Source organism: Canis lupus, chromosome 17, assembly GCF_048164855.1.
Source record: "Canis lupus baileyi chromosome 17, mCanLup2.hap1, whole genome shotgun sequence".
Taxonomy (NCBI): Eukaryota; Metazoa; Chordata; class Mammalia; order Carnivora; family Canidae; genus Canis; species Canis lupus.
In genome coordinates, this window is record NC_132854.1 from 48,277,434 (window position 1) to 48,293,562 (window position 16,129).

Here is a 16,129-nt window from a genome sequence, read left to right on the forward strand (position 1 = left end):
AACAGGAATTAAAGTTTAATGTTTAAATGAAATCCTTAACTAGGAGAGTCTGCAGTCACAATGATTTGTAGAATATAAATTATGAATGCTTCCTGAAGACACAAAATCTGCATATTAATAAGTACATTTAGAGAAGAGAAAAATATAATCATTAATTTTGTGCCTTGATTATTCAATCTTAACCTTGACAAATATTTACAGAATACAGGGTTAATAAGTTGTGGTACAAAAGAAAAAATACATTATTTTTGTTCTTCACTGAGTTAATTCACATGTTTCTATCTGTATATCTAGATATAGATGTGTAGCTGACTGGGATAGGAACTGATATATTGGATTAATATTTCTTCACTACTACATCTAAATGCAAGTTGATTCCAACCATGGGAGTTTAAATTAGTTATGCACACAGAGACATACAGAGACATGCATACACAGACGACATTGGTACAGACATACATGTATATATAGACTATTATATGATATATGTAAAATACAATATAGAACTATATTTATACATGTATTTATAAGGCACACCAAATTTAAAGTGCTCAGGGATACATGATAATATATACTCACATACTTTAATATATACAATATAATGCATTGCTTGATCATTCCTCCAAATATGGACATTTCTAATAAAAATAAATAAATATTTAAAAGGATCAATAATATTTCAAAATGCCTTCCAAAATATACGAGCTCTTAATATATTTTATCCCTGTTAGTGAAGATCTAAAAATATGAAAACCGAGTCTTCATAGCGGCAGCAATGAATCAAACCTATTACTGAGGCTTTAAGCCACTCCAGCTGCATATGAAGGAGGTGTGAAAAAATGAAAGTTCAATAATCTAAAAAAACATAGTGCCTTTCCGCACTTTGTGGGATGGTGGTGATTGTGGAGCACACAGAGTAGTATTCACTCAGTGGGTGATTTTTGCAATAGCAGTCTGATCTAAGACTAAATCCTAATCCAAAATTAAAACTCAAAATGTGTTTCATTGCGTCGGAGCCAACATTTTTCTAACATGTATTCTCTAACTAAGCTCCCTTAAATCTCTGATTGTCTTAAGATTTTACCTTATTTCAATGTACATCTTTAAAATATCTATTTTGCAAAAAAAGAAAAAAGATCCCATTTTAAAACACATCTGTTTGGATGATTGCTTCTTATCTCACTATCTCATTTGGGAAATTGTAGATATTCTCTTACATATGGTAGAATAATAAAATGTAGGTGAAAATATCTCCAGAATATCATGTTTCTAATTGTGATAACCTGGAAGATACTTAACAGAATATAACTAGACAGATTTTTACTTTTCTAATTTGGGGTGCTAGAAGTGATTTAAATTGTGACAAACATTAATTATTATAGTAGCTGAATTTTCTTTTGGTGGAATACAAATATTAATTGCTATTTTTCATTCATTTAGTGTTCTGTCATTTAAAGAAAATAATGCAGTAATAACTGATACTTTTTAAAGTGAACTCATTAACGAAAAAATCATAGTTTTAAAACTACTGAACAATTAGTAATTGTTAATCTATAAGTACATGGGGAAATAAATTAATAGTTTGAGCTAAGTCCTTTGTACTTAAACTACATCTAATAGAGCTTTGTTTCTAGAAGGCAACATGAGATATACGGCTTATGAGGAACATTTTCCTAATGTTTGATACTTAACACAAGGATGAAATCAAAGCAAAGTAGGTTGCAAATATATGTGACCACTTAGATGACAATAAATGCTAAATAAAATTTCAAAAGTGTAAAACCAACATTTGTTATATACCAGTTATGTTTATTGAAGCAATAGTCACAACAGCCAAAATTTGGAAATAGCCTAAGTGTCCATCAACAGATGAATGAAGAAGATGATATGTGTGTGTATGTGTGTGTATATGTCTATGTTTATATAGGTGTGTGTATATATATGTGTATACACACAGTGGAATATTATATGATAAAATCTAATACCCCTTTATGATAAAAATATTTGACACACTCAGAAAAGAAGGGAACTTCTCAACCTCATAAACGGCATCTAGGTAAAAACCAAAGCTAGTATCAAACTTACTGGTGAAAGTCTGAAATTGTCCCTAAGATCAGAAACAAGACAAGGATGCCTACCTTGAATATTTGTTATTCTTAAGATGAATACTATCCAAATTGACTTATAGATTCAACACAAGACCTAACAAAATACAAGCTGTCTTTTTTGCAGAAATCGGTAACCTGATCTTAAAATTCCTCTGGAAGTTCAAATGACGCTTTGAATTTTCTGTACAGAACAAGATTAAGACAGAAGTACATAATTAGAGGACTTACACATCCTGATTTTACAACTTATTGCAAAGCAATAGCAATCAAGAATGTGTGGATCTGGTATAAAACTAGGTTTATAAATCAAGGGTATGAAATAGAAATTCCAGAAGTTAAACCTATAGATTGTATAGTCAGTGATTTTTACTATCCAATAGAGAAAGAATATAAGATAGTCCTTTATATAAAGAAGTTATGCAACTCAATACTAAAAAGCAAAAAGCTCAATTAAAAAATGGGCAGGGGACCTGAACAGTCATTTTCCCAAAGACATACAGATGGCCAATAGACACATAAAAAGATGCTCAACAACACTCATCTTCAGGGAAATGCAAATCAAAACCACAAAAGGATATTACCTCACACCAATCAAAATGGGTACTATCAAAAAGACAAGAAATGAGAAGTGTTGGGTAGGATATTGAAGAAAGAAAACCTGCATGCACTGTTGGTGGGAATGTAAATTGGTGCAACCACTGTGGGAAAGATATGATGGTTCCTCAAAAAATTAAAAATAGAAATACTACATAATCCAGTAATTCCACTACTGAATATTTACCAAAATATCCCAAAACACTAATTTGGAAAGATTTATGCATCTCTATGTTTATTGTAGCATTATTTACAACAGCCAAAATACGGAAGCAATCGAAGTATGGTTCCATAGATGAATGAATGAAGGTGTGATATATATACATATATATACATATGTATATATGCAGATGTATACACACAATGGAATATTACTTAGTCATACAAACAAATGAGATCTTGCCATTTGTGATGACATAGATGGACCTAGAGGGTATTATGCCAAGTAAAATAAATCAGACAAATACCATATGATTTCACTTTTATGTGGAAAACAAAACAAAACAAAAACAAATGAAAACCCCACAGACATTTATAGAGAGAGAACAAACTAGTGATTGCCAGAAGGGAGATTGGTAGGGAGATGTGCCAAATAGATAGGATTAAGTAAAAACTTCTAGTTATAAAGTAAGTCACAAAGATGAAAAGTACAGCATAAGAAATATTAGTCAATAATTTTGTAATAACGTTTTATGTTGACAGGTTGGTGACTATGCTCAACCTGGTGAGCAATGAGTAATATATAGAATGGTCAAATCAATATGTTGTACATCGAAAACTAATAATACATTGTATGTTGACAAATAAGTAAAATATAATTTTACTTAATCAATTGTAAAATAACAAATAAGTTTTTTCAACAAATGTTGCTCCGGCAACTGAAAAAAAATAAGTAAATAAAAGAAAAAATAGAAAAGAAAAATGAAATTGGACCTCATCCCATGCCATATGCAACAATTAATTCAAAGTGGATCGATGATCTAAATATAAGATAAACTCAAGAACAGAAGAAAACAGTGTAATTCTTTGTAACCTTGACTACACAATATGTTCTTATATATGACACATAGGGCACAACAATTAAAGGTGAAATAAAGTGGACTTTCTCAAAAATCTCCTTTAAAGAAACATCATGAAGAAAGTGAAGAGAATTTATATAATATATTAAAATACTTGGAAATTATAGATCTGATGAGGTTCTAGTATCCAGAATATAATTTTAAAGTCTTTAAACTCAACAACAAAAGAGAAATAAGTGAATTTGAAAATGAACAGAAGGTTTGGGTAGAAATTTTTCCGAAGATTTACAAAAGGCTGATAAGCACAGGAAAACATGCTCAGCATCATTAGTCATTCAGGACATGTAATTTGAAACTACTATGAAATTTCATTTTGTATCTATTATAATGGTTAAAATTAAAAACAGATGATAGCAAATATTGGCAAGAATGTGGAGAAACTGTACTTCTTGTGGACTGCTAGTAGAAAGTATTTCCTCAAACAGTTAAATGTAAAGTCATCTTGTGACTTAGAAATTCCATTCCTAGGCATATACCTAAGAGAAATGAAAATGAATCCACATGTTTCACACAAGTACATATTGTACACAAGAAACATCTAAATGTGTTCATAGAAGCATTGTGCATATCAGCCAACAAGGAAAAACAATCCAAGTGGTTGTCTAATGTATAAAGAAATTATCTATCCATGTAATGAAATATTCATCTACCAAAATAAATGAAATACTCAAATCCTTCAACATGAATTAACCTTGAAAACATCATGCTAAGTGAAAAAAGACACAAAAGGACACATTATATGATTCTATTTACATGGAAGGCACAAAATAAGCAAAGCAAAGGATAGGAAAGATTATTAGTTCTTGGTGATTATTAGTTCACCAAGAAGAGGAAAGGAAGGAATGGTAAATGAATGCTAACGAGTGCAGTAATTTTTTTGAAGTAATAAAAATGTTCTTGAACTAGATAGCAGTTATGATTGAACAACCTGTGATTCTAAAACAAATCACTAAATTATACATTTTAAACCGATACATTTAATGGTATGTGAATTGTACCTCCATTAAAAAGTGTTTTATCTCATTCTCTACTCTCTACTACAAGATGCTCTCTTTTCAAAATAAGAAAAAAAAAAAAAAAACAAAAACAAAGTAAGAACAAGTGTACTGAGGAAAAGGTAGTATTAGGATCAGACACTGATGATGGAACTAACACAGAATTAAAAACAACAATACATTAAAAGTTCTGATGGGAAAGGTAGATAATACACATGATCAGATGATACATTTGAATGAAAAGATGTAGATTTCAGAAAGACTTGAGTAACAATTCTGCAAATAACAACCAAAATCTAACAGAGATAAAGAGTGTCTTTATAGACTCATCTATAATTGACCTGGCTGAGAAAAGAATCTGAACTTTAAGATAAATCAGTAAGAATTATGTAGTCTTAAATCCAAATAGAACAAAGTGTGGAAGAAGGAGAAGGTAAAGAAAAAGAGAGAAGAGGAGGAAGGAGGAGAGGGGTAAAGGAAGTGGAAGGGAAGGATAAAGAAAAATGTGCTAACATACATATTTTTGTAATCGCATAATACCCTACACAAAGCCACATACCTCACAAATGGGAAAGTTGTATTTTACAGTGTTTCAAACTTTAAAAAAATGTTTTATTTATTTGAGAGAGAGAGAGTGAGCAGAGGGGAGGGGCAGAGAGAGAGAGGGAGAAACAGACTCTCCACTGAGCAGGGAACTCAACTCGGGGTTCAATCCCACGACCCTGAGAACAGAGCCTGAGTTGAATGTAGACACTTCACTGACTGAGCCACCTCAACTTTCAAACTTCTAACTCAGATATTATACAAAGTATCATATTGTCTTTCAGGCAACCATATATACACTGTAGTAGACTGGATAAATTAATGCCAGTTGCATGACAATCCCAAATCTTTGGCTTAACCTGACTAAAGTGTCTATCTTTGCAAAGTCCAGTACTTCTCCAAACCCAGAGTTAATCTACAAATGGTACCCCAGAGTTCAGGAGAACCTTATTATTTGTTATTCTTCCATAACAGGAGAGAATTTGGTATATCTCAAAAGATATTTTATGGCCAGAATTGGATATTGCATATAATACTTCTGCTCTTATTCTACTGAATAGAACCCAGTCACATAACCCCAGTACAAATGCAAGTGATTGGGGCATGCCTCTTACTTATTTGGCCAGGAGGAGAAAATGAATGTGATGCATATTTAGTCATTCTCTATGAATATATACATATCATGTACATATGTATATGTGGTATCTGAATTTACACATGATTGCCCTATATGTGTATATAATATCTAATTATTAACACTTAGGTATATCATTGTTTTCTTTTTTATATATTACTTTTCTCTTGTTGCACAATAGTTAACCCAAACTTAGTAGCTTAATAGAAAAACAATACAAATTTATTACTTCAGTTTCTTTGAGTCAAGAGTCTGGACACTAGGTGAGTCCTCTGTTTAGAGTCTCAACAGGTTAAAAATCAAGATCTTGGAAAAGGCTCCAATCTCATTTGAAGCTTGGAGTTGTCTTCCAAGCTCACATGTTGCTGGCAGCAATTAATTCCATGTAGAGGTAGGAGTGGGTCCTCAGATCCAAGAGACTATTATTCCTGCCATGTGGCCCTCTCTAGAACATAATATTTTGCTTTTTCAAGTCCAACAGTAAAAGCAGACATACTGATTCAAAACTCTTCAATTTATTTGAAATAGCTCTTTAAATTCTCTTTTTAGGGGCTCGCATGAGCCTCATCTTCTATAGGTAATCAGTTAAAAGGATCCAAAGGCTATACTCTAAACTTGTTTCTCATACCATATGGTGGGCTATCAATGCTCTCCTTACTACTGGAAACAGAACCATTAGTGTCTTTAAGTATAATCAAATTGGAAAATCAATTCCAGAAAAATCCAAAAAAATTTTAAATAACACATCTTTAGGATTCTGTTCTTCTGGAATCAGTTGTGGTATCAAAATACTATATTAGCTGGGTCCAACAATAGAACTAGGGGGAGAATAATATAATATAACATATTATATCATATTATATTATATTATATTATATTATATTATATTATATTATATTATTGTATTATATTATATATGAATTGGATGCTAAAGCAATTGTGAATATTTGCCCAACAAGTTCAAATATGGATACTGACTCAGCAGGTTCAGAGTTGGAAATGTCATGACCAGGTGAGAACCACAGAAACACGGGCCAAAGCTGTTATACTAGTGGGTATCTCTTTCTCACTAAGAAGGTCCTAATCTCACTTTTAAGAATTTACAACTAGAGAGTATCTTTTATAGTCCATCCTACCCAGACATACTAGAAAAGGAAATCTGGGGCACATAATTTACCTAAGCTAATCTGACAAACGGCCAAGTCGTTTTAGTCTACTCTGATTTAGCACTCATACACATCTCTTTAAACAGCACCTAATTTTAAATACAGACAATAACAAATTAATATTTCCACCTATAAGATACTAGGCCTTTCCCCAAAAAAGGATATAGAGTCTTTGGATGATATTCCCTTTTCTCCATTGGTATCCAAACCCCTGACTACCCAGCCAAATCAGTAGCTATAGCCCATGCATAATAGGATTTTATTTCTGACCATCTCTTTCCAAACAAAACAAATAAAACAAACAAATAAATAAATAGATCTCCTAACTGGGAATTTTCTCAATTAATTAATTCTTATTGGGAATCTGCCCAATTAGGAATTTAGAATAACATTTTTTTAAAAGATTTTATTTATTCATGAGAGATACAGAGAGAGGCAGAGACATAGGTAGAAGGGAGAAACAGGCGCTTCAGGGGAATCCCGATAAGGGTCTTGATCCTGGGACTCCGGGATCACACCATGAGTCAAAGGCCGACTCTCAATCCCTGAGCCACCAAAGGTCCCAGTATAACTTGCTAAAGTATTCCCAATCATAGAGCATTAAACTTGCAGAAAGCTGTAAGGAATATTTCAAGAAATACATTTCTCAAGCTTAAATTCTAGTTTGGCCCTGAGGAACAGTGGTAAAGAGAAATCCTCCTGGTGACAGACCTTGAGCCATGCATTTTAGCTCTGGAATTTGATTTTATCCTACTTACAAGCAAACTTGGCCTGTTACTGTTTCATGCATGTCAGCAGATAACATGAGATTCTCAGGGGGAAACAATGGTCTTTATTATCACAACACAGCAATGAGCATAAGTGTTAGTATATTTGCATTAGTTATTCTTGCTCCTCATTCACTGTGGCAACCTGATAAACCCAAGTGGATGTTACACAAGCAATGGATTTGCATCACAGCTGAAGAACACTGAGTTTGGGGAATCTATTGCTTTTATACCAGTTAGTCAGACAGCCTGATCCTTGGCTGAAGGAAGGGAGAAGCATTACCTCACTTTCCAATCTTCAGAATGAGAAAAAGCCTAGTGGCGTTGGGTTTGCAGTCTGGCACACCCAGGAACACATATAAAAGTGCAAGAGACCCAAAGTGTACCATCCCTCCAAACACTATATTTTATGAATCATTTTCATTCACTTATTTATTCATTCACTTGTTGCCTTTTTAAATCTGTTCTATTTTTCTTCATGACATTTTCATCAATATTTCCTATCTGTGTCTCCCATCTGAAGAGAAGATCTAAGAAAGCATATTTTGTTGTTGTACTCACTTTTATCCCTAGAAGTATTCCTTGCTCTTTATGTTTTATGAAATATTTGTGGTTGAATTTAAATATTTATTTCCTGAAAGCTGACTGCTTTTCTTGGTACCAATGACATAGCAATTAACACGATGAGCAAGGTTTCTATTTAAACCCTTAAAATCTTTGTCAGTAAAGTATCTATAATAGTGTCTATCTCGTGTTGAGATGATTTAATGAATAATACAAGTAAAATTTTTGGTAGAATTGCTGTCCCATAGTGAGTACTCAATTAGGTATCAAAATATGCTACTATCAATAGTTCTTGCACTATTCACACTTTATACTTTGAAAAATTTTACTACAATGTTTTTTCTTTTTATTTTTTTTAAATTTTTTTTATTTTTTTTTTTATTTATGATAGGCACACAGTGAGAGAGAGAGAGAGAGAGAGGCAGAGACACAGGCAGAGGGAGAAGCAGGCTCCATGCACCGGGAGCCCGACGTGGGATTCGATCCCGGGTCTCCAGGATCACGCCCTGGGCCAAAGGCAGGCGCTAAACCGCTGCACAACCCAGAGATCCCCTGTTTTTTCTTTTTAAAATAAAACATTGAAACACGCAAACTTGTATAAAAATAATACAATGCAAGTTAACTGATGTAAATATTTTACTTTCCTTCCCAGAATACTGTTAAATTAAAAAAGAGTCACAAATGCAGCCAATACACCATCCAGTACTGTCCTCTCTTCTCCCTCTCCAGAGGTAACTACATCATGTCCATCCCTGTTCTTGAATAATCTGGATTTTAAAAATACTCTTACAGGGCAGCCTGGGGGGCTCAGCTGTTTAGCACTGCCTTCAGCCCAGGGCCTGATCCTGGAGGCCTAGAATCGAGTCCCACATTGGGCTCCCTGCATGGAGCCTGCTTCTCCCTCTGCCTGTGTCTCTGCCTCTCTCTGTCTCTCTCTGTGTCTCTCATGAATAAATTAAAAAAAAAATATTTTAAAAAATAAATAAATAAAATAAAAATAATCATATAAATGTCATCATGCTGGAAGTAGCGTTTTGTAACTAACTTTCAGAAATTTAAATCCAAAAGTATTTCTTTAAGGCATGTCAGATCTTCATCCTTCCTGAATTATCCCAATGATATATTTCTGAGTGAAAAAAAATGTGAAATGGTAACTGAATTGGTTACAATAAAGTTATTTCACCTCCCAAAAAAATCCAAATTGAAAATCTTGACCCTTCATTTCCTTTAAGTCCCCACAGTTTCTCTGTCCTTACAAGCGTTGCAGATTTTATTGTCCAAATATGAAATCTACAGTTTTTTTTTTTTAAGTATTGGAAGATTCTAACACTAAGCAATGTTCAGGCTGAGCAGATCTCAACACTGGCAAATGCACGTTTGAGTTAATGTTAAGGAAAAACCATTTATAAAGAGAAATGCCTTCTTTCTATTAGTGGGAGTTATCTTTAATCATTTTTATTATAATTTTAACATTATAGCCAGTAAACATGATCATCAAGAACACTGATTTTAGTCCCCACAGAATGAAAGAACATTCCAAGAACTTTTCATAGATACGGTTTGACTTATTGGAAAAAAAAAAAAAAAAAAAACAATGCATAGTCTTTCATCCTACTAGTTTGACAGCTTGTTGTATTTCCTTTAAAAATACATCTTTCTGCAAAATGTCACAATATAACTAACACATAAAATTGTTTATATTTAGACTATAGAAAAACAGGGAAAAATTAGTGTGATTCAAATCAGGCAATAACGATAATTGAAAAGAATACAACTATGATCATACAAATTCTGGACAAACTATAATGACTCTTAGAGAAATAAATTTTCTATGATATTGAAAAATGTCACCTGTCTCTAATATCTATCTTTCATGTATAAATATGGTTGAGGGAGTAATATCTGTCCTTAACCAATGTGATACAAACTTACTTATTAACAAGGTCATCTGTCATTTGTATTTTCTTTGAAATTGTGTATTTTAGTTTGTTTTATGTCATATTCAGGAAATAAGAATCAAATATTAGAGGAATACTAGAGGATCATGGCTATTAAGTATAAATTTACCATAATATATTTTATTTGGTTGGCATAAACTTTTATCTTAGAGTTAGAAACACCAGCCAGGATATATAATGTGAGCATAGCTTCAATAATAGATGGTACTAACAGGATAAATTGGTGAAAATTCCACAAAAAAATAGAATTAATAAAAATCAGTAGTCCCTAAGCAGTATGATTTTTTTCCTTCCTGTGTAGTAAAATAATGAATCGTAAATCAGAAGGTGTTTTCAATGTCTAGCCTTCTCTCTCTATTTTACATACATATATCACTTTCATCATGAGGAAATGAATTTTCAGGTGATTATGTAATGAGATTTAAATATGTTGGCATCACTCTTTCCAATTTTAATGGAAAATAAGACATAAAAAGTGTGTATTCTTCACACTATTACAAGATAGCATTTTACACAGAGAACTGCAGATAGATTATAAGACTTAAAAGTCTAACATTTTTAGAAATAGTATAAAGAGCATCATTCATTAAATAATGATTTATTGAGTCTAATTATAAAGTATTGTGTTCAACTACTAATGTTTTTTCAACTCAACAAGTAGCTATTCTCTATTAGGACTAAAATAATAATCAAATACCTAAATCAGATTTGAGAAACAGTTGTGATATGAATCACAAAAGTATAAAGATTCATTCTTTTTAATTTTTTCAGTGACTTATTTAATAGTGGCTTATCTATGAATAATTTCATTGATGAAGACAACGGATATATGAATAAACAACATCAAATTAAAATGTCATATACTTTTAAGTATGAATAATTATGAATGTTATACATTCTTCATCCTTACTTTTCTTGACATTTTGTCTCAGGTTTTTAAACTCTTTTTGAGCAAAATTTCCAAAGATCATCCTTCCATTCCTTTCAAGAGTTTATGTTGTTAACTTTTTTTCCTCATTGTGTATGTGTGTGTGATTAAAGTATCAGTAATTCCATGATTCTTAGATGTGCTATCAGGTGGCTGACGTCAGAGTTTGGTCAGTGTTATATATTGTTTTCACCCACATTTCTTTCCACAAATTAAAAATAATGCTGCCTTATCACAAGTTCACTTTGATTTGCAAACTTATATTAGGGAATGATGCTGTGATAAATAAATCTCTTGCTTAGATTTAAAATTAAAACTTGCAATGTAATCCCCCATTTTGAGATAAATTTATACAGGAAAGAAATCCCTGAATTACTAGTCATGCGACATATGAAACCATAGCCTCCTTCTTTCCTTTTTGAATCATTCTTACTTCTACGTCTCATGTAACTGGATTCAATTTCTTTAGTATTCTTTTTTTTATTTTTTTACTTTATAATAAATAAATGTGCATAGTAAACATTCATATTACACAAAGTTCAATTTAATGTAAATTAGTTGTATTTTATACATACAAATCTTTCAATTGTAGAAAATTACCAGCCTTCATAAAAGCAAATAAAAATTCTAAACATATATATTTAATATTATTTTAATTTTAAAATTATTGGGTAATTGTGATGGACTTAATCTGTTTAATTATTAGCAGTTTGTGCATATCTGTCAGTACCATTATTTTACACATATCAAAAATAAGTTCATTATGTCAACACTTCTACTTATAGTAGTAAATGTTTACCTTCCCAAGGAAAAATAGATTCCTATCTATTAATTTGTAAAAAAGTGACAGCAATAATTTTGTGGTGAATTTTGTACTTGTAAAAATCTGTGAAACTACTGATTTCTATGAATATGATATTGCCTATGCTTTAGAATTTCTGAATTATGTAACTTTACTGAAAAAGGTACAGGAGTTTTACATAGAAGAAAATAATCTTCCAAAAACAATTTATTTTCATTCTGAAACCTGTTTGATTAATGAGAATATAGCAGCACACAGAGACTTATAGTTATGTACTAACAATATGAATATTTTATCATTAGTTTTTCAAATCAAAAGATTACCCATACAATAACCTAAACCTGTTTCATAATAAACTTTGATATTATAAATTGTGTACTTTTATTTTCAACAAGATGATATCAAAATTTAGAGAAAAATATTGCTAAATTCAATTTTTTAATTGTGAACTGTGTGGTCCTAGCCATGAAATGATATTCAAAAGGAAAAGCCCAAGTTAAAGAAACATTTATTGAAAACCCATTAGGTATTGTTCTCAGGTGATGCATAAATAAATAATGCAGTCTCTCACCACAAGTTTGTTAAAATATAATGGAGAGAATAATATGCAAAAACAAATGATTACTAAGTGATATATTAAGTATTAAACTAGATTATAATTGACATTCTTTAGGAACATGATAATCTACCTTTTTATCAAGATAATAATATTTTTCATAAAGGAATTGGCATTTGTTCTCGAGGTTAAAAGAGACTATTTTTATAAGCCTTGCAAGTGCGAAACCACAGGGAGAGATGGTAAATTAAGAGTGGATACAAACAAAATGCTTACAATTTTGCCTCAGCCAAAAAGGAAGTTGCCAAAGGATACATGGATGGCATGGTAGGGCTTTTAAAACTAAGGGTGTAATCAAGAATTTACTCCCAGAAGCTTTTAAAGCTTATATTAGGGATAACATAGAAACATGGTTCAAATTTTAAATATACACAGAGCCTACTATGCCTAATACTACTGTGGGGACAAGAAAATCATTATTTTTCCTGTAAGAATGAGGATATCCAGCTTTTCTAAAAAATTGGGATATCTGACAACACTGATCCAACATTTTTCAAAGATAGCAATTGGTAGGGGCTGTTTTCTGCATTAAGCAGGGCATGGTTCCTCATCCAATATATTTTTTGTACCTCCTTGTGGTTTCTATGACATGATGATAAACTCAGTTGCTATTTACCATTGCACTAGATATATTTGGTCCTGATAGATCTTAGAGAAAAGTGAAATATTTTGGTACCAATCTCTGCCAGAAGTTCAAAGTCACCATATACACCATGAAGGTTACAGTGTTGTATAAAAGAGGATATAATATTCCCTTGGGGAGAGTGTAATACTCAGACATGTTTATGTAAAATATGTATCTGAGTTAAAATAACAAATCCTGAACATATTATTAACCAATCTTCATATCTTCATCCAATATCTTATTTACCTAACTCCTCTAGTTATTTGAGTAATAAATTCCGTTTTCAGAAAATACAATATTAGCTGAAAACTCACTAAATTATGGATGAAAGGATGAAACAATAAATTTGGTTACTGGGATCCCTGGGTGGTGCAGCGGTTTGGCGCCTGCCTTTGGCCCAGGGCGCGATCCTGGAGACCCGGGATCGAATCCCACATCGGGCTCCTGGTGCATGGACCCTGCTTCTCCCTCTGCCTATGTCTCTGCCTCTCTCTCTGTGAGACTATCATAAAATAAATTAAAAATTAAAAAAAAATAAATTTGGTTACTATGACAAGATATGATAGAGAAAGAAATATTGGTACTTTCAGTAATCATAATGAAATGTTAAATGTCATTCCCACAGTTCATATCACTTCAGCATCTCTAAACGTATGGAGATTTCCTTTAATTCACAATCATTCTCTTTATATTAAATGGAAAATATCTTTATAGACTACACAAAAAACCTTTTGCATTAGTGTATAACTTTTGTTGGTAGATTTGATCAATCAGATATATTTTTACCTGTGTAAAATTTACATATCCAAATATATTTTTACATACCCATCCTTCTTTGGCTTTGGAAACCAAATGGTGTACATTATTCTTGGCTACCCTTTGGCAAGAAAACAAAATAAAAACAAAAAAATAAAACCTCTTCAAGAATTTCTTATACTGTGATTCTTTTCTGAGAATCCAGATAAAATTACATTCTATTTTTATACAAATTGCATAGGAGGCAATTCCAAAACTAAAGCGTTATCCCTTTCTAATTTCTAGCCTTCATATCAGTATGTGATCTACATAATTAAAACATTCCTTGATTCCTTTATATATTGTAATTCACTCCTTCAGTAAGCAGGATATTTTAGGTAGTAATTTATTAAATAATCACGTTACAAAAGTTAATAATCCATATTCTCTCTCTCTTTTTTTTTTTTTTTTTAAGGAGAAGCAGGCTCCATGCACGGGGAGCCCGATGTGGGATTCGATCCCGGGTCTCCAGGATCACGCCCCGGGCCAAAGGCAGGCGCCAAACCGCTGTGCCACCCAGGGATCCCCATATTCTCTTTTTATAAAAAAGATTATTCAATAGATAAGCAAACAATATACAACATAATACGTTGATATGTAGAAGGTAAGAACCATAACCATAGTATAATACTCAACATTCATTAAAATTGCATACACACACACATGCACATACACACACACCCCACATACAATAGAGTATTTTTCAGCCATAAAATGATTGATATCTTGGCATTGCAATATCTAGAGGATATAATGCTAAGTAAAATAAGTCAGAGAAAGACAAATGTCATATTCTTTTACTCATATATGTGCACTTTAAGAAACAAAACACATGAACAGAGGGAAAAAAAGAGACAATTCAAACCAAATCAAAACCAAACACAGACTGTTAACTATAGAAAACAAACTGATGATTACCAGAGGGGAGGTAGTGGGGATGGGTTAAAATAGGTAAAGAGGATGAAGAATAGACTTATATTGATGAGCAGTGAATAAAGTATAGAATTGCTGAATCACTGTATTGTAAATATGAAACTAATGTAACGCTGTATGTTAACTATAGTGGAATTAAAATAAAATTAAATAAAAATTATATGCTCTACCTTAGCACTTGTGACCCAGTTAGAAAATATGGTGATTAAGTATTCCCTTATGTGTTTTTATGTGATTTAATACCTAAAATATAGATTATGCAACAATGGAACAGTGAAATATTAAACACTGAATAAAAATGTGTATTATGCAACATCATGCTATCAAGAAAATAAATTGACATTATTTAAAACAAATGATAAATTCTTAAAAATTTAATAAAATTATTTGCTGTATAGAGATTTAAAATCCCTAATTCATATAAATCAAAGCACAATTAGGGAATAAATTTATTTAATTCCTAATGCTTATAATGATGTAGTCTAGACATAGTAACAATCTCAATTAAAATGTTTTAACTATATAATATGAAATAGTGCTTGCCTTGTAATAGTTCTATTTTTGAAATGATAGATTTTATCACTTAAAATTGGGACATATGCATAAATAATTTCTAAAATGATTTTTCAGGATCATTTCCATTAAGATGAAAAGATGAAAATTGCATTACAACCACATTAGGGTCAATTAACAAAAATTTTTAAACAACCACTACTGTTTTTCACTTATAGATGATATCTTTTTAAAGTCTTGTATGATTTTGCAATCAACAAAAGTTTTAACTTTTTTTTAAGATTTTATGTTATTTGAGAGAGAGACAGAGAGAGCAGGAGCAGGGGGAGGGGCAGAAGGAGAAGCAGACTCCATGCTGGGCAGGGAGTTCCACGTGGAGCTCCTTCCCAGGACTCTGGGATCATGACTTGAGCCTAAGGCAGACTCAACCAACTGAGCCACCTTGGTGCCCCAAGTTTTAATTTTCTAAAAAAGTAAATGGATCTTATAAAATACATACTTTGTATTAT

At 31.9% G+C, this 16,129-nt stretch overlaps 1 long non-coding RNA gene across 8 annotated transcripts in view; it reads left to right on the forward strand.

Moving 5' to 3' along the window:
• LOC140608072 (uncharacterized) overlaps positions 1-16,129 on the forward strand; it is a 76,521-nt gene that overhangs the window by 45,957 nt on the left and 14,435 nt on the right. For 2 of the 8 annotated variants that reach the window (XR_012010035.1, XR_012010037.1), the window contains exon 6: positions 1,635-1,714. The exons of the other annotated variants lie outside the window; for them this stretch is intronic. This is a non-coding gene — a long non-coding RNA (uncharacterized lncRNA). The remainder of the gene's footprint in view (positions 1-1,634; positions 1,715-16,129) is intronic. 8 annotated transcript variants of the gene reach the window in all.